This window comes from Humulus lupulus, chromosome 1 (assembly GCF_963169125.1).
Source record: "Humulus lupulus chromosome 1, drHumLupu1.1, whole genome shotgun sequence".
Taxonomy (NCBI): Eukaryota; Viridiplantae; Streptophyta; class Magnoliopsida; order Rosales; family Cannabaceae; genus Humulus; species Humulus lupulus.
Window position 1 is genome coordinate 35,290,820 of NC_084793.1, and position 25,780 is coordinate 35,316,599.

Consider the following 25,780-nt stretch of genomic DNA (forward strand, 5'->3'; position numbering starts at 1 on the left):
GCTTGGCTCTTCTCAGATTTCTTCTCAACACGGTACGCCTCGCGGCTCCCAAGGCACATCTCAGCGGAGTCATTCTTCTCAGCAGGATAGGTCAGGTCAGCGAGACCCATTGCAACACCCTTTGCATCGAGATACTAGTCGGGTTTCCCATCAATCTTCTTGTCAGCAAGAACATACCGAGGATTCTCATTGCTATGCTACTCATTCTCAGGAGCATTTTATTCACAGGTTCTAGCCTAAGGTGGTTCGCCCTCCTTCCAAGAGTAAGACGGTCTCGCCAGCTGCGCAGTAAAAGAAGAGACGACAAAAGGAGTTCAATTCATCAGATTCTGGGGCCACCTTCGCCATTGAAATCATATGGAAACCGGTTGAGAAGCCTTACTCTACTGATTATGAGGTTGTTTTGTTCAAGGGGGCGGCCTCTGACATGACTGAAGAAAAGGTAAAGAACTTAAGGAAGACCTTTGACCTCTCCGGCTTGTCTATTACTATCCCTGGTCCAGATGACAGAGCTGAGAACCCCTCTCTAGGCATGTGCGCTTGGACACGTTCTGCCATTAAGTCTGGGGCCCTGCTTCCTCTTCATCCATACTCCCGTAATGTTGCAGAATATTTTGGTATTAGTCCTTCTCAACTGGCTCCTAATGTGATCTTGGCCTTATCTGCATTGTACATTATCTATCACCGCAGAAAAATGGGCTGCTCCAGTGCCTCACGAGATCCACTACCTGTTTGACCTGAAGACAAACCCTTCTCAGCGCAACTCGGGGTATTTCCACTCCCACCATTATATGAGCGAGGGTACCAGCATCTTCTTGGAAGAGATCTCTTAAAATAGCAAGGCATTTAGATACGCTGACAACTATTTCTTTACTGAGTACATAGAGGCCAACTACTCAAAGTTTAAGCACGTTGGGCCTTTTTATAGACCGATCTCAACCTAGGCTATGAAAGTTAGGGCCAAGGCACTGATTGACATGACCCCTAAGGAGAAGAATGTCAAGACTGAGTCGGTCATGGAGGTTCCTTCTGAGGTGTCCTCTCCGACTCCTTTGGTGTCTAGTCCAATTCTTTTGGCGTCTAGTCCTGTCGCAGAGGTAGATCCATCTTTGTCTACACCAGTTCCTCCCATTTTCATTGATACGGGTGCTTCCTATTCGGCGCCTGCTCCCTTATTCGAGCCACATCAATCTGCTATATGGAACTTAAGTTCCCTCATGGATCGAGCGTCTCATCTGGAGCAGATGACAACAACTTTTAATGGGATTAAGAATGAGGACTTGAACACCATTCTAACGAAGTCACTCCTAGACATTCAGAGTGTGAGTCCTTTACAGTTCTCTTCTTGCCTTGTTAGCTTGTGCTCTGAATTTTATCTAACACTTGTATGTTTTTTGTAGGCACTGATGCTAGTCTCTCATGTCCGTGATGGGTCTGTGGAGTATACCTCTACGCTCTCCAACCTTTATTCCGAGCTTGAAGCTGTCTGCCAAGAGGTGCTGGACCTCAGGCATGTTCTTGGCTCTAGGGATGCTGACATTGCCTCAAAGGATGAAGAGATTAACACCCTCCATAGTACCATGGAGCCCAAATAGAAGGAAGTGACCGAGTTGACTCTCAGGATAACCCAGATGGACGGGAAACTTGCCGATCAGCTCCAACAGTCTGAAACTGAGAAAGAGAAGCTGATTGCAGACATGGACCAATTGCGGAAGGACGCTCTTGTCGAGAAGGAGCAAGAGGTTAGAGCTACTCGGGACAAGGCTCGAGAGGAGTATTCAGAGACAGCTTTCTCTTGCTTTTACTTGATCTAGAAGTCCAACAAAAATCTAAACTTGGATTTCCTTCTTGAGAAGACGTGAGTGAAGGAGCTTAGGCAGTGTCTGGCTTGTGAGGCTGATGAGGCTCAGGGCAGTCTTTCAGATGCTACTCCTCACCCTAGTTAGTCTTCTTTTCTTTTACTCTGTCTTTCCTTCTATGCCATTAGTGGGGAACCTTGTACATGCCAATTTTTCATATTACATTTTATGCCTTTATGATTTTTTGTTATGAGTACTCGATGTATTGATTGAAAAGTTTAATTTCCAATGCTTACTAAGCATATTAACTCACAACCCTCATTAGTTCAGGTATCAGTATACTATGAACACATGTATTTTGCATGCCATACTAATCTTACTCTTTTATGCTTTTCATGCTAACAACCATGGTAATGTGAGTAGTATGATACTTCACCAAGTACCATGAACAAAACAGTTAGGTCGACCACCCCATGAGTGATAGGCTGACCACCCCATAAGGGACATGGCTAGGAATCTCCCTTCCCATGCCTTTTTTGTTTTTGTTTTTTTTGGCACTTTCGGAACATATGTTGAACAAATGTCCTAGAAAAACTTAAGCTTGCTTAGTACTTAAGGTCACGCCCTCATTGCTCGTGTATACCCCGATCGATATGTACTATATGCTCCCTAAGTGATCATGGGTTTAAAAGCCTTGGTCACTTGTTACTTGACCATGCATTGCTTCGAGCATTTGGACACATAGTATTATCCTTTTCACCCAATGATGCAAGCAGCAAATGCTTGTCCCGCAATGGTATTCAGGTGATGGTTTCATACTCAGTAGTAATGATACCTTTACACGGATGCATATTGTGTAGCAAATGTGAATCACGATCAACGTAATCTCTTGTGTACTTGTTATAATGCTTGTAGACAAAAGTGTCTAAGTTGGCTAATCGAGCCTGTAACGAGTCTTACATCAAATTATCAATCGGTCCCTCATGGACTAGATTCGATTATGATCCGAGGATGGCGACTGGTCTTCAGACCAGTCTCTTGTTTTTTGATCGTATAGGTCGATGGGTTCCTCAAGAACTAGGATCGAACGTGATCAAATAATGGCGATTGGTCCTTGGACCAGTCTCTTTTGTTGATCGTATGGGTCGATAGGTTCCTCAAGAACTAGGATCGAACATGATCAATAATTTTAGCGACAAGGTCCTAGGACCTGTCTCTCTTGTTGATCATGTGGGTCGATAGGTTCCTCAAGAACCAGGATCGGACATGATCAAATAGTTTGGCGGCAAGGTCCTCAGACCAGTCTCTCATTTGGATCTTATGGGTCGATAGGCTCCTCAAGATCCAAGATCGAACATGATCCACTATTTGGCAACAAGGTCCTCGGACCTGTCACTCATTTGGATCTTATGGGTCGATAGGCTCCTCAAGAACCAAGATTGAACATGATCCATTAATTTGGCGACAAGGTCCTAGGACCTGTCTCTTGTTTGGATCTTATGGGTCGATAGGTCCCTCAAGGACCAGAATCAAACATGATCCGATGGGGTTGACAGGTCTAAAGGACAAGTCCTTTGTTGAAAGAAAATTAAATAACTAAGAGAAACTTAGGAAATTAAATCATTCATTGAAGCACAATGGCTGTTACATAGATAATTTGAAAAATACTATATTTGCAAATTAAAACTTGTGTCGCTGCTGAAAAGCTTCACTAATAGTACAAGCGGAGGTGTTCGCCATTCCAGTAGTTTTTGATTAGTTCTCCATTTACTCGAGCTATCATGTACGTCCCTGGTGGGATCACCTCCTCCACAAGGTATGGCCCTTCCCAGTTAAGTCCTAGTACCCCTGCCGTAGTGTCCTTAGTGTTTAGGAACACCCTCCTGAGTACTAAGTCCCCAACTTGGAATTTTCGATCTTTCACTCTAGAGTTGAAGTATCTGGCCAGTTTTTGTTGATGTGCTGCTACTCTGAGACTTGCCTTTTCTCGTCTTTCTTTGATCAGATCGAGCGACTCTTCTATTAGTCGATGGTTCCTCCTCTAATCGTATGTCTCCCGTCTATTGGATGGGGGAGTGAGTTCAACTGGAAACATGGCTTCATACCCAAACGCCAAAGAGAATGGCGTATGCCCTATCATCATTCGTGCCATCATTCAATGTGACCATAGGACCTCCGAAAGTAATTCTGGCAAAGCTCATTTGGCTTGTTCAAGGCGTTTCTTCAGAGTGTATATGATGGTCTTGTTCTCTGCTTCTACTTGGCCATTAGCTTGGGGGTGTGCTACCGAGGAAAAGCTCTTTGTGATTCCATGCCTCGTACAAAATTCGGTGAACATATCACTGTCGAATTGAGTCCCATTTTCTGAGACTATCTTCCTTGGTAGGCCAAATCGACATATGATATTCTTCACCACAAAGTCTAAGACTTTCTTCGAGGTTATGATGGTGAGCGGTTCTGCCTCAGTCCATTTGGTGAAGTAGTCCATGGCTACAACAGAAAATTGGACTCCTCCCCTTCCCATAGGTAGCTTTCCAATTAGGTCGATCCCCCATGTAGCAAAGGGCCAAGGGCTTTGCATCTACGTCAATTCGTTAGGTGCCGCCCGAGGTATCTTGGAGAACATTTGGCACTTGTGGCATCTTCTGACATACTCCATCGAGTCTTCATTCATCGTCGGCCAGAAGTATCCTTGTCTTAGGATTTTCTTTGATAGGCTCTGCCCCCCAGCGTGATATCCACAAAACTCCTCGTGTACCTCGATCATTAACAACTTTGACTGGTCGGGTGTAACGCACCTTAGCAGTGGTAGGGAGTACCCTCGTTGGTGCAGCTTGTCTCGCCAACTTCCTTGCTTTGTTCTGATTGTTGTGCACTACTCCTTGGTTGAGATAGTTAATAATAGGGGCCATCCATGTATCTCCTAACTCAACAGGAAGTGCCTCCTGCTCGGTTATGCTTCTTTCCGCCAAGTATTCGACAGGAATGACATTTAGGGTGTCTACATCTTTGGCACTAGCAAGCTTGGCTAAGGCATCGACATTGGCATTTTGCTCTCTCGGGACTTTTATAATTGACATTTATGGACGCAACTTTTGAGAGGCGATTACTAAATAGTAGGCTAGCTTTTCAATAGGGGGATACCTAGACTCCGCACCTACTAGTCTTTTACTGATATAGTATACAGGGTGTTGTACCATGTTTTCTTCCTTTACCAAAGCAGCACTGATTGCATGCTTGGTGATCGCCAAATAAATGAATAGTACTTCAACATATATTGGCTTTGCCTGGATGGGAGGTTGGGCGAGGTGCTCCTTTAGGGCTTGGAAAGCTTCCTCACATTACTCGGTCCATTGGATCTTCTTGCTACCCCTTAGTAAGTTAAAGAAAGGGACACACTTGTCCGTTGACTTTGATACGAACCTACTGAGGGCTGCTACTCTCTCGGTTAAGCTTTGCACTTCCTTGTTTGTGGTAGGTGACTTCATGTCAATCAATGCTTTGATCTTCTCGAGGTTAGCCTCGATTCCATGTGAATTGACTATGTATCCGAGAAACTTACCAGAACCAACTCCAAATGAGCACTTGAGAGGGTTTAACTTCATGCTATACTTTCTAAGTATTGCAAAGCATTCCTCTAAGTCTTGAGCATACCCTCCAGCTTCTTTGGACTTGACCAGCATGTCATAGATGTATACCTCCATATTTTTGCCGATCAAGTCTCGGAACATGCCATTCACTAAACGATGGTAGGTGGCTCCTTCGTTATTCAAGCCGAATGACATCACCTTATAATTGTACAATCCCTTGTCTGTCTAGAAGCTGGTATGTTCCTCGTCGGGAGGGTGCATACTTATTTGATTATACCCAGAATATGCATCCATGAATGAGAGTATTTCATGTCTTGTCATTGCATCGACCAGTTGGTCTATTCTATGTAGTGGGAAGCAGTCTTTGGGGCAGGCCTTGTTCAGATTTGTGAAGTCCATGCATGTTCACCACTTCCTATTTTGTTTTGGGACCAGCAAGGGGTTTGATGCCCAATTAGAGTAGTAGGCCTCCCTTATAAAACTGTTTTCCTTGAGCCGTTCGACCTCCTCCTTCAGGGCTTGAGATCGGTCTTTGTCAAGCAGTCTCCTTTTTTGTTGCACTGGTGGGTAGTTCTTGTCTATTTTGAGGACATGACTTATCACGGATGGAGAAATTCCAACCATGTCCTTATGTGACCAGGCAAAGACGTCTTGGTTTTTCTTCAAAAATCCACCAACTGTGCTTTAATTTCCACCTTTAACTCCTTCCCGACATTGATTACTCTAGTCGGGTCCTCCTCATCTAGTAGGACTTCGTCAAGATCTTCGACTGGTCCCACCCCCATGACGTCATCCCCAAAGCGAGGATCGATGTCGTTTCCCGCGCTTTGGGAAACTTGCTATAACAAAAACTCTTCGTTAAAAGGAGCCTCCGGCTCCAGTAGAGTGTTTCTTTCAACGTCAACTTCCATGTTGACAACCTCATCGGTTCCTTCATTCTCTTAGCAGTAGGTTACTATCATGTTGTTTACGCATGGTCCTTTCTTTGCCTTGACCACTGATGCATTATAGTGTTCTCGTGCCTCACTTTGGTTACCCTATACGCATCATTGCCCTGCACTGGTGGGGAACTTCAACGATAGACGCCAGATAGATACTGTTGACCCTCGATTTGGCCAACGACATGGAGTCATAAATATGACAAGAAATGAGATGACAATCAATAATGGAATCCAATGGTAAAGAAATGACATAGATGATTTATAGTAGTTCGGCCCCAATGAATGGTAAAGACCTACGTCCACTTAGTGCTATTATTGATATTGAATCCCAATGCCGTGATCAAAGAACTAGGGTTATTTAGTTTCACAAGCCTTAGGAGAATTACAACTGTTTGGAGGATAATTTTACGATACGCTCTTTCTCTCAGTATTCCCCAAAAAGGTTCAAAAGTCAAAAGTCACTTCCTTGAGCTCTCTCATGCATATTTATAGGCTCAAGGGGGGTTACATGAGCCAATGGGCCTTAATTATCCTTAATATCCGCATATCAAGGAAATAAAGAAGAAATAATCAACGTAGTTATTATAAAATTACAATCTTTTAAGGAAATAGACCGAAGCATACGACCAGTCTGGTCGCATCTAATCATGAGGTTTGACGAAGCAACAGGGAGTTGGTCGATAAGCGAACAACACCTCTTCATTACGACTCTGCCACGTGTCAACCACGTGTGAGAAATTCTTGCCATGTCATCAGCAGCCATTTTTTGGGTAAACATTTTCCCCCAAGTTTATTTTACTGTGACCAGCATAAAGTAAATTTAGGAAATTGACCCTTTGCATGCCCACCAAATCTGTCAGAGCCGCCCATGCCTTCTCGAAAAAGTTAACTAATCATGTTCAATCAAATCTTTTTGGTTTCCCAAAAAAATTTCTGACGGCTATTGCATTTCCCCATACTTTGAAAAAAGTAATTCCATGATTACCTCTTTTACAGTGCCATGATCAATATAAATAATCCCCCCAAGCTCAATTTTTACTTTTTACTTTTCACTTATCTTCTTTTCTTCAAGAACTCTGAAGAATAAAGCCAAACAACCCAGAAGCTTTCATTGCTGATCTAAGGAACTTTCGCTCAGACGTTCAAAACGTTCGTGTTCGTACTCTAACTTTCATCCAAGTAAGTTTTCCAAACCTTTCAGTCGTTGGAGATGCCATGCAAAACCATTTTTTATCTGTTTCGTATCTGAGCTCTTGAATGTTCTTGAATGAAACTGTTTTGGGGTAAATGGGCATATTGATCGATGTTTGATATAGTAGGGAAGAGATACTATGACGGGGTTAAGAATTAGTTTGGTAGTCAGGGTTATAGATTTAGGGCGTAAAATCGAAGTAAAAATTCGATTTTTAAGCTAGTTGAAAACTGGGTTTTTCCCGCCCTTTCAGAGTCGAAAGGTTTTTCCTGAAAAACTTTTCACTTCTGAAATACATTGTTTTTTATTAGAATGTTGCTGGTCGTATAAAAGCTTAACTTTTATACACGAGCATCGTTATTCCAAGTGTTAAACACAAGGTTTTAGGCCTTAGATTCTCATCTCCCCCTTTTCTGTTCGCAGATTTTCATGCAAGATCCGTGGGGAGGTGAGAGGCCTATCGACGACGACTTGCTGGCCCAATTGCTTGAGGACGAGGAGCAACCATTGCTGTTGATACCAAAGATCCCTTTTTCTCGTGCCACCCGAAACATTCCATCGTCCCCACCTCAAAATATGGGCCTGCTCCGCTTCTCCTTCAAATCAGCCTACTCCTCAGGCTAAAATACCCTTGAGCAATGGTCGAGAAGAAAATACCCCCAACTTAGGAATTAAAACTCAAGCCCAACTCCGAAATTCCATTCAACCAGACATTGAATGGTACGTTGCCCCTCCTAGCCGAGTAACGGTTAGGATGATTTCCAATTACATTAAGAAATATGGGCTTCCTGGGGTGACCCTAGTCCAACCCACCAAAGACCAACGGGAACATCTACCTGGAGGTGCCTTCAGTGCCTGGTCGAGGTATCACATCGAGGCAGGAGTGATCCTGCCTTTCCATCCTTTCTTCCAAGGAGTGGCCAACTATTTTGGGGTTGCTCCTTTCCAAATAACCCCAAATGGGTATAGAATGCTCTCTGCGCTCTATATCCTTTATAGTCATAAGAAGTGGTCGGTCCCCACGCCACATGAGGTCAACTATCTGTTCGACCTAAAATCCAACCCCAATCAAGAAAACACGGGGTTCTTCCATTTTTGCCATCAGGAAACGACCCGCACTTTCCTGAGTGATACCACTTTCATATCCAATGTGGGGAAGTACCATCTAGAGTACTTTCTGACTACCGACATGGTTGCCAACAACCTGGCCTTCACCCAAGGAGGTAATTTTTTTGCTCCCCTGATCGTTTATTTTCCTTTAATTCTTCCTGCATTCCCCTTAGAGATTTAGTGCATTTCAGGTCCGTGGCTGTGACCGACTCCCACTCCAAACATGGAAGTCTGATTAGCACTCTTGGCCAGCATGACTGACGTAGAGAAGAGTGTCAAACACCTGGTCACAGAGGCTAACCCGAGGCTGGTCGAGCTTTTGACACTTCACCAGGATGTGAGGGAGTCAACAGCGGGGAGTGCCACCGGTGAGGAGATTCCCGAGCAGCACCCAGACGTGTCGCAACCTCAAAGGAGGAGGACGACTGGAGTGACAATCAGGGAGCCCTCCAGCACCCTGCGAGCTGCTGCTCCCCCTGCCCCACTGGGAAAGGGGAAAAAGAAAGCCACCGAACCCTTTGCTCCCATCAACGAGTCCTTAGATGAGAACGATGTTGTTTTCTCATTCTTAGATAGTTTGCCAATTCCTTATCACTTATTTGACAGGGACGAAAACTTTAAGTATACTCCAAACTTAAATTCAGATTTCTTCCAGGCAGTAAGTGAGGGTAGAAGTAGTTCAGTAAGTAATGTAGTGACCAGAAGTTGTAGCATGGGTACTTTACTTATAATCTCCTTGCTTTCTTTTTTAGTTCCATCTATATATTTTGTCTCACTGCTCGTATTGTTTCCTTTTGTGAAGATATGTCGTCTGAAGACGTGTTCGAGCATTACAAGGCTGCTGCTACTTCCTCATGCAGGAAGAAAGACAGCAAGAGGGATCGCAGGGAGAGCAACAAAACTACTTCAAAGAAGGCCCAGACTGACGATCCTTCATCAGTTGTTCCTTCGAAGGAAACCACGCCACCTCCTTCTCCACTCGACCAACCGTCCTCAACTCCACCGGTCGATCAGCACTCCACTCCTCCAGCACCTTCCGACCAGCCACACCGTACTCAACCCAAAGACACTCTGGCCAACACCGTGGTCAGTTCGACCAGGGAGAGAATATACAAACTCTCCAAACACAAACATAGTCAAGAGGCCATCGACGGTACCATCTCTATGGAAACCGACCAAATAATAAATCGACGGCTGAATGAGATAGTTAGTGTAAGTTTCTTTTTGTTGCTGAGTAATTTACTCTTAATTTTCCACCATCTCCTTATTACTTTCATCTGGTCGCAGGGATTGCTGACCATGACTGCTGGCTGGCACCGTGCGGGTGCCATGGTTTCCTAGACCAAAAACTTTGACACCAGGCTGGCCGAGGCAATGAAGGCGCTCGAGGGAAAGAATGCTGACATGGTTGAGAAAAATACTGAACTGGTCAAGCAGAACAGTGAACTGCTCGAGAAAAATGCAGAGCTAACAAAGCAGAACGATGAACTACTTGAGCAGAAAGCCACGCTGACCGAGGAGCTGTTGGAAAGTCGGGTCGCCCTGAACAAATCCAATGAAGATAAAGAAAAATTCAGGGAGAGTTCCAAACTCAACTACAAAGAATCCAAACAGCTTGAACTCAATCTGATTGCGAGCAGGAAGGAGACGGAGGAGCTGGAAAGGCGCATTAAGGAGCTCGAAGAGACTGGTGCCAAAAACTTGGAGAAGTACAGGGAAGCCACCCACCTTTGCTTCTACGAGTTATGGAAGCACAATCAAAAGGCCGACTTCAACTATCTGTCTGAGCACTTGAGACAAACTCTAATGTCCCAATGCACCATTCACCTGGAGGAAGAAGAAAGAGCTAAAATTCCTGCTTCCCCAGAGATTTCCCTGGCAACAGGGATTGACGGCGCGGACAGTGAAGATGGCGCTATTGTCGACCAGAATGCTCCTCAAGATCCTCCAGCCTCGTAGTCTTTTTTATTTTTCTTATTATCTTTTGAACACACGACCAATGGGTCGTGATGTAAAAACAATTACTTTTTTAATTTTAAATTTTTATTGTTGCATGGGTAGCTTTTACTTTTAACGAACAATTACATCTGAGCAGTTACTGCTCGCAGTGTAAAGGAATTTCTTTTGATATTATAATTTTTTTATGTTATTATAACATCTGTTCGCATGACCGAACTTAGCATAGTACTTTGGATTGATTTAAAAAATACAAAATTTTGAAAAATACTCTAAGTACCCTAGCATGCTTTCACTTATTTTGCTCATGTGTTTACATACGTTTCGATATGCTTTGCTTACTAGATGCCTTATATGCCCCCCAAGTGATTGAGGAGCTTTAGGTCCTTGGTCACTTGCCTTGACCAAAACATGTTCGAACATTACTGCTCGAAGCAAAGAATTTAAAACGATAATACAACAAAACAACACACGTAATGAGCAAATATTTGTAATAAATACAATAATTGGCAAGAATGACTGGCTGCGCACAATCCCTTATATTTCTCATAATAAATGGACAAAACATGTCTGTACGAGTGATTAACAAGATCTTACACTTATAAGCGATTAGTCACATAAAATGACCAACCCTTTTTCATAACTTGTAAAAAGTAAAATTAATACAAGCTAATTCTTTAAGAAGAATTGTTTATTGATAGTACTTGCGCAGGTGTTCTCCATTCCAATAGCGAGGGATGAGATCTCCATTTAAGTGAGCAAGTTTATAGGTGCCTGGATGGAGGACTTCTTCAATCTGGTATGGTCCTTCCTAATTAGGTCCGAGTACTCTAGCAGCCTGGTCGCGGGTGTTCAGGAAAACCCTTCGAAGTACTAGATCTCCGACATTGAATTTCCTTTCGCGTACTTTAGAATTAAAATACCGGGCGACTTTTTACTGGTAAGCAGCTACTCGGAGTTGAGCTTGCTCTCGCCTTTCATCGACCAAATCAAGAGATTCCATCAATATCTAGATATTAGAGCCCTGATCGTACGTTATTCTACGATGCAATGGTGGATCTAACTCAACAAGAAACATAGCCTCATATCCATAAGCTAAGGAAAATGGAGCATGACATGTCGTTGTTTGATGAGAAATTTTGTATGACCAAAGGACTTCAGGCAATAGTTCTGGCCATGCTCCCTTTGCTTCCTCCAGTCTTTTCTTCAGAGTATCCTTTAGCGTTTTATTGACTGCTTCAACTTGTCCAGTTGCTTGAGGATGAGCGACTGAAGAAAATCTCTTCATAATTCCATGTCGTTCGCAAAAATCTGTGACCAGATCACTATCAAAATGGGTGTCGTTGTTTGAGACAATCTTCCTTGGCAATCCATAGCGACATACGATGTTTTTTACCACAAAATCCAGCACTTTCTTGGTCGTTATGGTTGTGAGTGGCTCAGCTTCGGCCCATTTAGCGAAGTAATCAACAACAACCACAACGTACTTGACGCCGCCCTTGCCAGTGGGTAGAGATCCAATTAAATCTATACCCCAGACTGCGAACAACCATGGACTTTGCATCTGTTTTAGCTCATTAGGGGCTGCTCGTGGAATTTTAGAGAACCTTTGGCACTTGTCGCATCTCCGCAAAAATTCCATCGAGTCTTCATTCATTGTTGGCCAGAAGTATCCTTGCATTAGGATCTTTTTTGATAAGCTTTGCCCCCCAGCATGGTCTCCACAAAAGCCTTCATGTACCTCTTTCATCAATTCCTTGGCCTTCTCTTTCGAAATACATCTGAGGGGTGGCATTGAGTATCCCCTTCGGTACAAAATTCCATCGACCAGGATATACCTAGCAGCCTGCCGCTGAAGGGTTCTAGATTTGTTTCTGTCCGTCGGTAAGACGTCCTGCGTAAGGTACTCTATGTATGGTGCCATCCATGTATTGGCCTCTTGGATCACCAAAGAGGTCTCCTTTTCTTGGATACTTGGCATGGAAAGTCGCTCAACTGGCACTATGTTCAGAGTATCAGAAACCTTCGCACTTGCTAATTTGGCCAAAGCATCAGCGTTAGAATTCTGGTCGCGAGGAACTTGCTGAAGGGTGTACTTGTCAAACTGGGCTAATAGATCCTTCGTTTTGTTTAAGAAAGCAACCATTTTTAAACCTCGAGCCTGGTATTCTCCCATGATCTGATTTACTACCAGCTGAGAGTCACTGTCGATGTCAAGTGCCTTTATGTTCATGTCCCTGGCCAATCGTAACCCAGCGAGTAGTGCTTCATACTCAGCCTCGTTGTTAGAAGCAGTGAAGTCAAACCTGATTGCGCAATGAAATCAATGCCCTTCAGGCGTTATCAAAATCACTCCTGCTCCTGCGTGATGTTCATTAGAAGATCCATTCGTGTACAACCTCCACGAGGGAGTTTGGTTTTGAGACTCGGGCTCTTCAGACCCTTCATGCTGCTCGCTGTCTGGGAGCCCAGTGAGTTTTGCAACAAAATCTGCCAGGGCTTGCCCTTTTATCGCTACTTGCGGCAAGTAAGAGATATCGAATTGCCCAAGTTCGACCACCCATTTCAATAATCTGCTTGCGGCTTCTGGCTTCTGCAGAACTTACCATAGAGGCTGGTCGGTCAAAATCATGATTGGGTGAGCTTGAAAATAGGGCCGCAACTTTCTGGATGCTAAGATTAAGCAACATGCTAACTTTTCAATAGGTGGATACCGTAGCTCCGCTCCAATTAGCCTCTTGCTTACATAATAAACAGACTTCTGTACGCCTTCTTCTTCTCTTACTACATTCTGTGATCGCTAAGTAGATGAAAAAAGTTTCTTTATCAACCGGCTTTGATAGGATCGGTGGTTGTGACATGTGAGTCTTCAATACTTGAAAAGCCTGCTCGCACTCTGTGGATGCTCAAAACTCCATGCTTGTGAAAGATCCAAAGAACGTGCCAAGGTCCCCCAAACGCCTAGACACCTACTTCTGCCACGAACCCCATGGGGGATATTCTTCTCGCAAAGGAGGCACATGAGGCTATTCCCGGCATGCTTAACACCAGTGCACCTTGACGGAAATTCTCAGCGTGTTGAGCCCCCATGCACCCAGCGAGACCTAGCCTCACAAAGAGCCCCTTGCGTGTCACCAGGGGGCTGCGCGCGCTGGCCTCATGATGCCGCATGGTTATGCGCACGCTAGCCTCGTGACGCCACCGGATCTGCGCGCGCGTGGCCTCACGTCGCCACCTGAGATCCGCATGCATGGTGGCCTCGCCCCCAAGGGCCTCGCACGCATAAAGGCCTCTCCCCAAAGGGCCTTGCCCAAGGGCCTCGCGTGCATGGTGGCCTCGCCCCAAAGGATCTCGCCCAAGGGCCTCGCGTGCATGGTGGCCTCGCCCCAATGGGTCTCGCCCAAGGGCCTTGCACGCATAAAGGCCTCACCCCAAAGGGCCTTGCCCAAGGGCCTCGCGTGCATGGTGGCCTCGCCCCAAAGGATCTCGCCCAAGGGCCTCGCGTGCATAGTGACCTCGCCCCAATGGGTCTCGCCCAAGGGCCTCACATGCATAAAGGCCTCGCCCAGGGGCCAACGCGCATAGGTGCTCCCACAGCCTCGCACCTCGCGGTCATGTTGCTTTGAAGGTGTAGATGACACCTTACGCCTCGCGGGTGCACACGGTGCCAGGACCTTCCCACATCCTCGTGAAACCTCACTAGCCTAATATCATGCTATACCCACCTCGTAGAAAAGGCCCTATGTCACTTGGTGAGGTTGGGGCCACCAACGAAGTGCTCTCTCTTCAATTAGCCAATTGGAACCATTTACAAGAAGGTCAACCAGATATGTCATTCAAGGTGGCCCACAAGAGACAAAAAATACGAACAGGGTACCTCTAAAGGGGTACGTACATGCCTGCAAGGATCAAGGGACGGACCTGACACCTGTACTCGACAAGTAGTGGCGGTTAGGGATAGTACGAGTAATGGCAACACCACCTCCACGTCTCTAACATGCACTAGAGCCGACCACCACTCTCCCAACATCACTACACCTGATACCACTCTCTTGAGAATGTACTTGTGTACCATCTGGTCCCCTGGACCACACTGTATCAAGGGTCATTAGAGCCCACTATAAAGGGAACCCTTCTCCAACATTGGAGGGGGTTGGAAAAATCACTGTAGCATTGTACCATAATCAATACAAATTGAGTTCACCATTTTTCTTCTGCAATTATTCTTGGAGTTTCTACTTAGATTTCTAAAGCTTTCCTTTTGATAATCTCTACATTTCTATTTTGCTAATTTAACTTGGTTGACGAGTTCTCACCGTCAACACACTCCTCTGTCCATTCGAATTTCTTGTTGCCTCTGAGTAGATTAAAAATGGGACGCATTTGTCCATCGATTTGGAAATAAATCTACTGAGAGCAGCAATTCTTCCGGTCAAGCTTTGAACATGATCTTTGCTGGAGATTTCATATCGACCAGGGCTTTGATCTTCTCGGGATTGGCCTCAATTCCTTTCGAGTTTACTATGAATCCCAAGAACTTCCCTGATCCTACACTGAAGGAGCACTTGAGGGGGTTCAGCTTCATTTGATACTTGTTCAAGACGTTGAAGCATTCTTGCAAGTCCCTTATATGCCCTTCTACCTTCTTCAACTTAACCAGCATGTCGTCGACATATACCTCCATGTTTATGCTGATCAGCTCCTTAAAAATGTGGTTGACCAGTCGCTGGTAAGTCGCACCGGCATTTTTCAAACCGAAGGGCATTACTTTGTAACAGTAAAGCCTTGTGTCAGTCCGAAAACTAGTGTGATCCTCATCAGGAGGTTGCATACTAATTTGATTATACCTGGAGTATGCATCCATGAATGAGAGAATCTCATGCCATGCAGTGGCATCGACCAGTTTGTCGATTCTAGGGAGTGGGAAACAATCTTTAGGGCAGGCTTTATTAAGGTCTGTGAAATCCACGTATGTTCGCTATTTGCCATTCAGCTTGGGAACTAGTACGGGATTAGAGACCCATAATGGATAAAACGCTACCCTGATGAATCCATTATCCTTCAGCTTCTCGACTTCTTCTTTTAGGGCCTTTTATCTATCTTTGTCGAGCTGCCTCATTTTCTGTTGTAGTGGTGGAAATTTTTTGTCTATGTTCAGGACATGGCTAATGACTGTAGGGCCTATTCCGACCATGTCTTTGTGCGACCAGGAAAAGACTTCCTGGTTTTCCTTCAAAAATTCTACCAGTGCTTGTTTTGTTGTTGTCTCTAAGTTTTTACCGACTTTCACAACCCTGGTCGGATTTTCTTCATCGAGTTGAACCTCTTCAAGGTCCTTGATGGGTCCTATCTCTTCATCAAAATCCCCAAAGCGAGGATCTAAATCTCTGTCCTCACTTTGGGCAACGCCCTATTTGGTGATATTATCACCTGATTGGGCTTGTACATCAGCCGCCATTTGCAACTCTTTTCCGGCAACTTCCCTCGATATACTTTTCTTTGCCTTAGTTATCGAGGCATTGTAGCACTCCCTTGTTTCCCGCTGATTTCCCAACATGCATCCTATCCCTGCGTCGGTTGGGAATTTCATGGCCAGGTGCCATATCGAGGTGGCGGCTTGTAGGTCGACCAAAATTGGCCTCCCAATTACAGCATTATATGTCGAAGGACAATCAACAACTATGAAAGTAGTGAGTAATGTCTTGTTAGCAGGTGCAGTACTTACTGTAACTAGAAGACTAATCGACCTAGTTGGGGCGAGCCCTTCGCCAGAGAAACCATAAATGGTTTGGTTGCATGGCTCCAAATCCTTGACGGACAGTTTCATTCTTTCCAGTGAAGACTTGTAAAGGATGTTGACTGAGCTTCCTGTGTCAACCAAAACCCTCTTAACCATCATGTTGGCAATTTGTACGTCAATGACCAGCAGATCGGAATGTGGGAATTGTACGTGCTGGGCATTGTTCTTCAGAGAAGGTTATCAATTCCTCCTCTATTCGAGCCTTCTTTGGTGCTCGATCCTCCACACTCATCATCTCGATGTCCTGGTTGTGGCATAGGGTTCGAGCGTATCGTTCCCTTGCCTTCCCACTGTCCTCTGTAAGGTGTGGGCCACCACAGATGGTGAGTAACGTGCCTGCCACATGAGCGTTGGCGTGCAGGTGCGTGCTCGTTGCCACCTTGAGCCTCTCGTTGAGACCCTCCTGCGGCTCGCACATATCTCCTTAAATGTCCCTATCTGATCAGGAACTCAATTTCGTCCTTCAATTGGTTGCATTCATTGGTGTCATGTCCGTAGTTGTTGTGAAAACAACAGAATTTCGTTGTATCTCTTTTGGAGATATCCTTCCTTATAGGTGCGGGTCGTTTATAGGGTACACTAGAGCTGGTCGCCTCGTAGACCTCTGCTCGACTTTTGACAAGGGTCGTGTGGTTGGTGAATCTAGGCTCGTATCTATTGCCTTTGGGGTGTTTATTCTCAGATGTTGACGGCTCATTGCTCGCCCGTTTTCCACCATTTCTGCCATTTCCGTTCCCGTTGCCCTTGCTATTGCCATTGGGTTTCTCCGACCCGTTGGTGGCCTTGGCGGGTTCTTCCTTTGGCCCCTTATCCTTCGTGGGAGATTTCCCCTCATTGGAAATCGCGTCCTCGAGCTTGATATATCGATCAGCTCGATCCAAAAACTCCTGGGTACTTTTTACCCCATTCTTTCTTAGGCTACTCTAGAGGGGAGAATGACGTCTAACCCCAGCAGTTAGGGCCATCATCTTGCCTTCATCGCCCACTGTCTTGGCTTCAGCCGCTGCTTGCATAAAGCGCTGGACATACTCCTTCAAGGGCTCTCCCTCCTTCTGGTGTATCTCGACCAGCTGGTTGGCCTCTGTGGGGTGTACGTGACCCACATAGAATTGTCCATAGAATTCCTTCACGAACATCTCCCAAGATACTATACTAGCAGGAGGGAACTTAAAGAACCACTCCTGAGTGGTGTAAGATAGTGTTGCGGGGAAGATCTTGTAGCGGGCATCTTCTGACACTTTCTGTATATCCATTTGTATGTCAAATTTGTTTACATGAGATATTGGGTCTCCGTACCCATCAAAGTTTGGCAGTACTGGCATTTTGAATTTGCTGGGGGTTTTTGCCACAACAATCCTTTGCACAAACGGAGTGCCCCTCCTCCGATCGTACTCTATGTGGGATGTTCGACTCCCAACTAGATGTTGCACTGCTTGGTTCAGGGCATCGATCTGTGCCTGAACCGCTTCTAGGATCGCTGGGGCGACCGATGCCGGAGGAGCATACTCATCGTGCCTCTCATGACAGTCGTTGAGTACGTCCCTCAAATCATCATCCTTGCGCCTCTGCTCGCTAACTCTTAGCTGATCAAAGACGTTATGCTGCTTGGGTTGCCCCCCAACGCTATGGCTTGCTGGCCTATTTTCTCTAGGTGGGGGGCTTCTGTCTCCACCTCTTTCCTCATTCCTCGGACCAGCATTTCCTCTGCCAGAATCGACTTCATTATAGTCATGGCCATCTCTAAACTATGGCCGACTATGGTGTGACCGGCTGTTCATGCTATTTCCTCCTCGGGCTAGTATTTCCTGAGCGTCAGGAGGAGGCCTGCGCTGGTCGTTGGGTCCCCGTGCATTATTATGCCGTGGGGGGGTTTTGACCGCAGAACTTGACTCGTTGTTCCTTCTATAAGCAGACGGACGCTGCCCCCTACTCTATGGATTCGGCTCCATGTCCTTTGGGCATCTAGGGTTACAGGGCGGCTGCCCGATCCTATTCTGCCTCTGGCGTTAGGGATTGCCTCGACCAGCTTCAGATGGAGGCTGCTGCTCATGATCCCGAATTGGGACATCATCCTGAGCCACAGGTGGCTACTCCGGCCTTTGGGGGCTTGCTGGCTGGAGTGGAGGACTTGAATTGGGAGCCCATTGTGGTGGCGCGCTCGGTGGCTGATCTGGTTGAGAGGCCGGCATAGCCTGTCCTCAAGCCAATTGAATGGCTGCTTCGAGAGCGGCCATGGCATCCCTCTGCTGACAGTCCATGTCCGCCTGCCGCTCACTCAGTTCCTGGCGCTGACGTTCAATTTCTCTCTGCTGCAGTGCCATTGTCTCCGCTGTGTTCTCCTAATTGGCCCTCAGATTGGCCAACTCATCTTACAACACCCCCAGTGTTGCCCTCAGTGTTTCCGTATCCAACTCCTCCACTTCAAACTCTAAATGTGGTTCATTCTCCACCACATTTGGAGGAGGAGGTTGAGATGATGCAGCGCCAGCAGCTGGTCCAGCTTTCTTAGATGTCTTTGCCATTAGATTTTCTTACAGCTTCTTGATCAACCTCTCAACGAGAGCACCAGAATGTTGACCCTCGATTTGGCCAACGACACGGAGTCAGAAATACGACAAGAAATGAGATGATAATCAATAATGGAATCCAATGGTAAAGAAATGACACAGATGATTTATAGTGGTTTGGCCCCAATGAATGGTAATGACCTACGTCCACTTAGTGCTACTATTGATATTGAACCCCAATGCCATGATCAAAGAACTAGGGTTCTTAAGTTTCACAAGCCTTAGGAGAATTACAACTGTTTGGAGGATAATTACAATATACGCTCTTTCTCTCAGTATTCCCAAAAAAGGTTCAAAAGTCAAAAGTCCCTTCCTTGAGCTCTCTCATGCATATTTATAGGCTCAAGGGGGGTTACATGGGCCAATAGCCCTTGATTATCCTTAATATCCGCGTATCAAGCCAATAAAGAGGAAATAATCAACGTAGTTATTATAAAATTACAATCTATTAAGGAAATAAACTGAAGCATACGACCAGTCTGGTCGCATCTAATCATGAGGTTTGATGAAGCAACAGGGAGTTGGTCGATAAGCGAATAGCACCTCTTCATTTCGACTCAGCCACGTGTCAACCACGTGTGAGAAATTCTTGCCACGTCATCAGCAGCCGTTTTTTGGGTAAACAGATATTGCTGCGTGTAATACCATCAGGAGGGGTCTCCCAAGCACTACATTATAAGTTCTTGCAGTCTCGTGCCTGGAGGCATCCCTCACCATGACCGGTTATCTGATAGTTCTTCCTGGTGCTTGGCATTCTCCCGTGAACCCATATATCACTTGGGAACACGATGTCAGGTCCTTGATCGGAGCTTCATCTTCTCGAGGGATGATTTGTAGATGATATCTGCTGAGCTTCCCTTATCCACCAAGCATCTCTTCACCCGGGCATCGGCGATTTGAATGGTAAGGACCAAATGGTCATTGTGGGGGTACCTCACGTGCCTGGCGTCATCCTCTATAAAAGTGAGAGTTTCACTTTCATACTTTGGATTTTTTGGAGACCGCTCCTCGACTGCCATACAATGGGAAGACTCCCCTACCTCATGTCTGAGGGTCCTTGCATATCACTCATGGGCATTTTTACTATTGCCTGTTATGTGGGGCCCTCCACATATGGTATCCAGTGTGAAGTCTACAACCGTCGACTCCAGTGGTGGACTTTTGTGCCTTCAGAATTCTAGATTCCTGCTTGGGGTCTCGGTCTTGCCTCGGTACCTCGAGAGTTTTCCTAATCGGAGAAGAAACTCTATCTCATCCTTCAATTGTTTGCACTTGTTTGTGTCATGCCCATAATCATTATGGAAACGACAAAACTTATTCTTGTCCTTCTTTCCTTCTGGACGCAAGGGTGGTGGTTTTCGGTATGGTTCCTCCTGGTATGTTGCCAAGTAAATCTCAACCCTTGATGTGTTCAGGATGGTATAATTGGTGAACCTGGGCTGGTAGGGTTGATGCTTAGCTTGTTTACGGGTGCTGACTTAGCTTTCTTTTCTCCACCTTGCTCAGCCCCTGAGGTATTCCTCTTCTTACCGTTACCCTTACTGCCGCCCTGAGGGTTTGCGCCGTTTTTATCCACCTTGATAGTGGTCTGATGGTTTATGCCTTTTTCTTCTTTCATGATAGCATCATCTAGCTTCATGTATTTGTCGTCTCGGTCCAAGAACTCTTGCAAGGTGTTGATAGGGTTTCTGTGTATAATATCCCACAAGGGACTACGATAAATTATTCCTGCCGAGATGGCAACGAACTTCCCTTCATCTCCTACCGTGGACGCTCAGTTTGCCTCTATCATGAATCTTTGAATGTAGTCTTTTAGGGATTCATCTTTCCCTTGCTTGAGGTCAACTAACTGATTGGCATAAACTGGTTGAATCCGCCCAACACTAAAGACCTTGCAGAATTCCTTCCTGAACTGCTTCCAGGAAGTGATGGATCCAGGTTTGAATTTCCAATACCATTCCTGAGCTGAGTCAGAGAGAGTGGTAGGGAATACTCTGCACCTATAATCATGCTCCACATCGAGTAACTCCATCTGATCCTCGAACTTCCCAATGTGTCGTATTGGGTCCTCCTTCCCAGTGTATGTAGGAAGTTTTGGGGTCTTATATTTTCGATGGTGGTTGGGCAGCTTGGATCTTAGCATTGAAAGGACTCCCACTTCTATGAGCCAGCTCGATGTTTGAAGGTTTCTTTGTTAGACCCTGAACAACCATAACAAATGCATCTATTTGAGCCTGCACTACTGGTGGGATCGCTGTTCCAGGTGGGGTAGATGTCCTTGGTACTCCCTTCTAAGTGCTAGTCCTCGTGTTGATGACCTCCCTAAAATCCTGAGGTTATACATCTTTCCCCAGCCTATCGAGCACAGTACTAGTGTTATTCATCGGTTCCTTTCCCTTGCGAGACAGAGGGTGTAGGGGTGGTAGGTCTGCCTTGCCCCTGTCGGTGTGACCCTGTCCCTGAGCCTCTACTCCTACATGAATTTGAGACTTTGAGCGACTATTTCCATTCCTGTCACGCCTCTAAGATGTTTGACCCTCATCTCCTGCGTTGTTTCGTCGATCCCCCAGGTTGGTAATACTCCTACTCCGAGATGAAGTGTTATTCTTCTTAGTCATGGAGGAGGCAGTCTTGGACTGTTCCTCTTCATCCTGTCTCTGGGAAAGTGGTTCTGAGAGTGTCCTTAGGGTACTACTCCTCCCCTGGGACTATTTGTTACTGTTGTTTCGCATTCCTGCTGCTTTGGCCTGAGCCTCCCTCACCGCCTGAGCAGCAGCTTCAGCGTTAGCTCGGGCTAACTGAGTAGCCGCCTCCAAAACCACAGCAGCCTCTTGGTGTCTTTGGTCAGCTTCCTGCTCCCTCTGGATCATTCTCTGGACCTACTAATCTATCTCCCGTCGTTGTCGTTCCATAGTCACCCTTTTAAGGGCAATTTCTGCAGCAAAGGCCTCCTGCCTCGCCATAAATTGCGCCATCTTCTCCTAGTGAGCGTCCTGTGGATCCTCCACATCAGGTTGATCTTCAACCTCCACCTGAGGTTCGTTAATGGGATCTATGAGATCCTGGGTGGTGAAATCCCTGGGAGCAGTCTTCTTTGTCTGACTGGGTTTTGGAGGCATCGTAAACTGATGAAAGTGTGTTTCTTGATTTCGCATTCTCAATGAAAGCACCAAAATGTTGACCTATGAAATTGGCCAACGGTCATATGTACAGTATACGACAACTTTTGAACGAAATAAATAGAATAAATGTCAGAGTACGATTATCTTTAATAAACACATAAGAATTTTATAATGGTTCAGCCTTGTTCTGATGAACAGTAATAACCTAATCCACTTAGTCTTTAGTATTGAATTACTCGACCATTACAAGTACGAACTTATGAGTTCACTCCTCAGAAATATTTTTTTCCCAAAATTCCAGAAAAAGAGATCCTTTGAAATGAAGCCCTGGGTCCTTTATTTATAGTACCCAGGGGTTGTTACATGACCAATAGTACTGGGATCGTGGTTTGGTACACGATTATCAGATAGTGGAGAAACATGTCCACCTCCCCATGATTATGAGATCGTGGGTCTTCTAGTTGTTTCTCTAGATCGTGGTGGATAATGCACGATAGAAACCTTTGGGAAGATGTTAAGTCTCTGTTGGTATGTGAGACTTAGGTGCTAGGCTCGACGACCCGAGCTTGGGTGCTAGGCCTGTGACCTTCTGGGTGCTGGACCTGTTAATCCTCTGGGTGCTAGGCCTGTGACCTTCTGTTTGAACGAGAGTGAGTATTTCTCAGTGAAGTGTACTTGGGGGTTTGAGTCGACCACCCTATGAAGAATAGGGTGGGCCGACCACCCTAGCGGTTGGGGTCAGGCCGACCACCCATAGGGATCCTTGGGCATACTAGGGCCGACCACCCCTGGGGTAGGGGTCAGGCCGATCACTCTCTTGGACACACTAGGGCCAACCACTCCTGAGGTAGAGGTCAGGCCGACCATCCCCTAGGGCTCTTGGGCCTGCTTAGGCCGACCACCCCTAGGGGGTTTAGGCTTGGTCGACTTCCCCATAGGTCCTGGACCTATCTTTTTTGCTCGTCGGTCTTTTCTCAATACTTTGTCATTTTTTTTCCTGATTTGTGATGTCACCTGTCGCATTCTCGTTCGCCACATCATCCTCGTATTTTTTAAGGATAACATATATAAATTACAATAATATTTAAAAATAAATTAATAATAGAATAAAATAAAATAAGAATATAAAAAGTCATAGTGTAGAGTTGTATACATGCATCAATTATTTTTAGTTTCTAATGTATCTCGCAATGTCCTTTGGTGAATTTGATGAAGAAAAAGAGCTTCAATCGTTGATAAAAAATAAAGTATCTCACAAATTTATAAGATAAAAAAATGATATCTATGGCTTTATTATTTTTAAATAATATAATTTAATTATTTAAATTATCATAAAATATCTTATTTTAATTAATTAATTAATTTTTGTTCTAGTTTTTGAATTTGACAATGAGAACAAGAGATTATATATTATATGTTTAATATAATATTAATATTATACATAGATTTTAAATTTAAGTTTGTTGCTTGTTTTTTTAAAAGAAGTTTATTTTTAGTTGATAGTAAATTATATTATGTTATATGTTTAATATAATATTATTATAATACGTAAAATTTAAGTTTAATTAAATTTTATTTAAGTTGTATAACATATAATTTTATTATTTTTAAATAATTATCATCAGAAAACATCAAAAAAATATCATATTTTAATTTATTTAAGAGAAATTACCCAACATACTGGTTTTTACCATTTATTTTCCATTTTTACGTTATTTTTTAATTCCTTTCATTTTTATAAAAAATTTTATGCAATAGTACGGCTTCCACTTTAATCATATACTAATTTTTAATAAAAAAAAAATGTTGTGCAAATCACATTAAAGGAATGAAAATACCCTTCCCTAACCCTTAACACTAGGGCTGGCAATTCGTGTAAACGTGTCAGATTCGTGTCGACATGATTATGACATGACACGATTAAGGTAAACACGAACACGATAACACGATTAATCATAACTATATGAAAAAAATCATAAAACCTATACAAATTATTCGTGTTATCGTGTCTGACACGATTATGACACGACACGATTATTAAACGGGTCAACACGATTATGACACGACACGATTAAGGTAAACACGAACACGACACGATTATTAAATGTGTCAAAAACTCAAACACGAACACGACACAATTATTAAACGTGTCGTGTTCATGTTTACCTTAATCGTGTCGTGTCGTGACCCAAATTGCCACCCCTACTTAACACCCGTTTGGATGAGCGCCGCTCAGCTCTGCAACGTCGACGTCCTTTGTGCCCTAGCCACCGCCGCTCAGCTCTGCAACATCAACGTCCTCCGTGCCCTAGCCACCACCGCTCAGCTCCGCAACGTCGACGTCCTCCGCTTCGTTCTTGGTACTACTTTAGCTGGTTAAGAGCCTGGTTGATTTGTCTAATGAAAAATAATGGTTGATTTGTTTGTCAGACTAGTGTACAGGGGAACAACTTCTTGCAAAGCTATCCATCTTGTAGTTATATAGGCATATTTATTTATATGATTAACTAATGTGTAATCAATACTGTTGTGATTGCCTTTGTTCAGAAGGTTGCTTAATACAATGTTATAGCATTTATGGAAGTTTTTGATGATTTTCTTCTTCTCTTTTTTTATTCCCTTATTGATGTAGAGTATGTGTTATAGCTGGGAACATTTCTCCTATTGATGTCATCACTCATGTTCCAATTATGAGCGAAGAAGCTGAAATTCCCTATGTTTACATTCCCTCAAAAGAAGTAAGTTTATGAATAATACATTATTTTTTCCTTTTCATATTCGAGTTTGACATTTTGGGTTTTTTCTTCCTTTCCTTGAGTGCTTTTTTAGAGTATGTTATTACTTTGTTCTAATTATGATATATAGATAGTACATTAGCTTGCCCAGATGATTGTTGTCTCTGTTAGACTCCCTCTAGGATGTGAAAACTCTTTGTTCTTCTAATTTCCACAGTCCACATTATGTATCTTAGCCTCTGATCAATGGTGTTTCTTCAGGATCTAGCAAATGCAGGGGCCACAAAGAGGCCAACTTGCTGTGTTTTGGTAATGACCAAGCCTGCCAAGGGAAAACTGAGCCCAGAGGAACGGAAAAACTAAAGTCAGAATATGACCAGGTTAAAGAAGAGGTTTCTGAACTTGCAACCACACTTTTCTGAGAGAAGTAATTTTGTTGCCCTTCTTGTACTCGTAGCTATTTAGCTTAGCTTCTTTTATGCTTCTTCCTTGATGTAATACTTTCAATTGCACTATGACTCAGTTTTGTATCATAATGTTTTCTTTCCCAGTCATCTTTATTTTATTTTTTATTGGAAACTTTGGATGTCTGTTTTAAGGGGTAGCGACTAGTGAATTTGCATATCCCAATTTTAGTAGGGACATCAATTTATACTACTGGTCAAAAGAATGAAATCATTATGGTAAAATTGTATGTTTAGTCATTATATGGGGTTTGACATTTTTTTTCTCTTAATTGTCTATATGGTTTCCATTTGTGGCTCCAAGCATGTAAATGTTATGCCGAGTCATTTAGTGCATGTAATGTATGTATCAAAATCAAGACTAATTAATCTTGAGTTATGTCTCATCAAAGAGGTGATCAGGATGTGATGGTCTTCAAAAATCCATTTATGACCTTGAGTTTCTTGACACTTCTCAATCGCGTTTATGTTCAAGTCTCCAGGACTGATAAAGGAGTGGGAAAC

At 44.3% G+C, this 25,780-nt stretch overlaps 1 pseudogene; it reads left to right on the forward strand.

The window, feature by feature from the left end:
- Positions 1-10,006: 10,006 nt before the first annotated feature.
- LOC133812793 (H/ACA ribonucleoprotein complex subunit 2-like protein) lies at positions 10,007-25,234 on the forward strand (annotated as a pseudogene).
- The last annotated feature ends 546 nt before the right edge of the window (positions 25,235-25,780 follow it).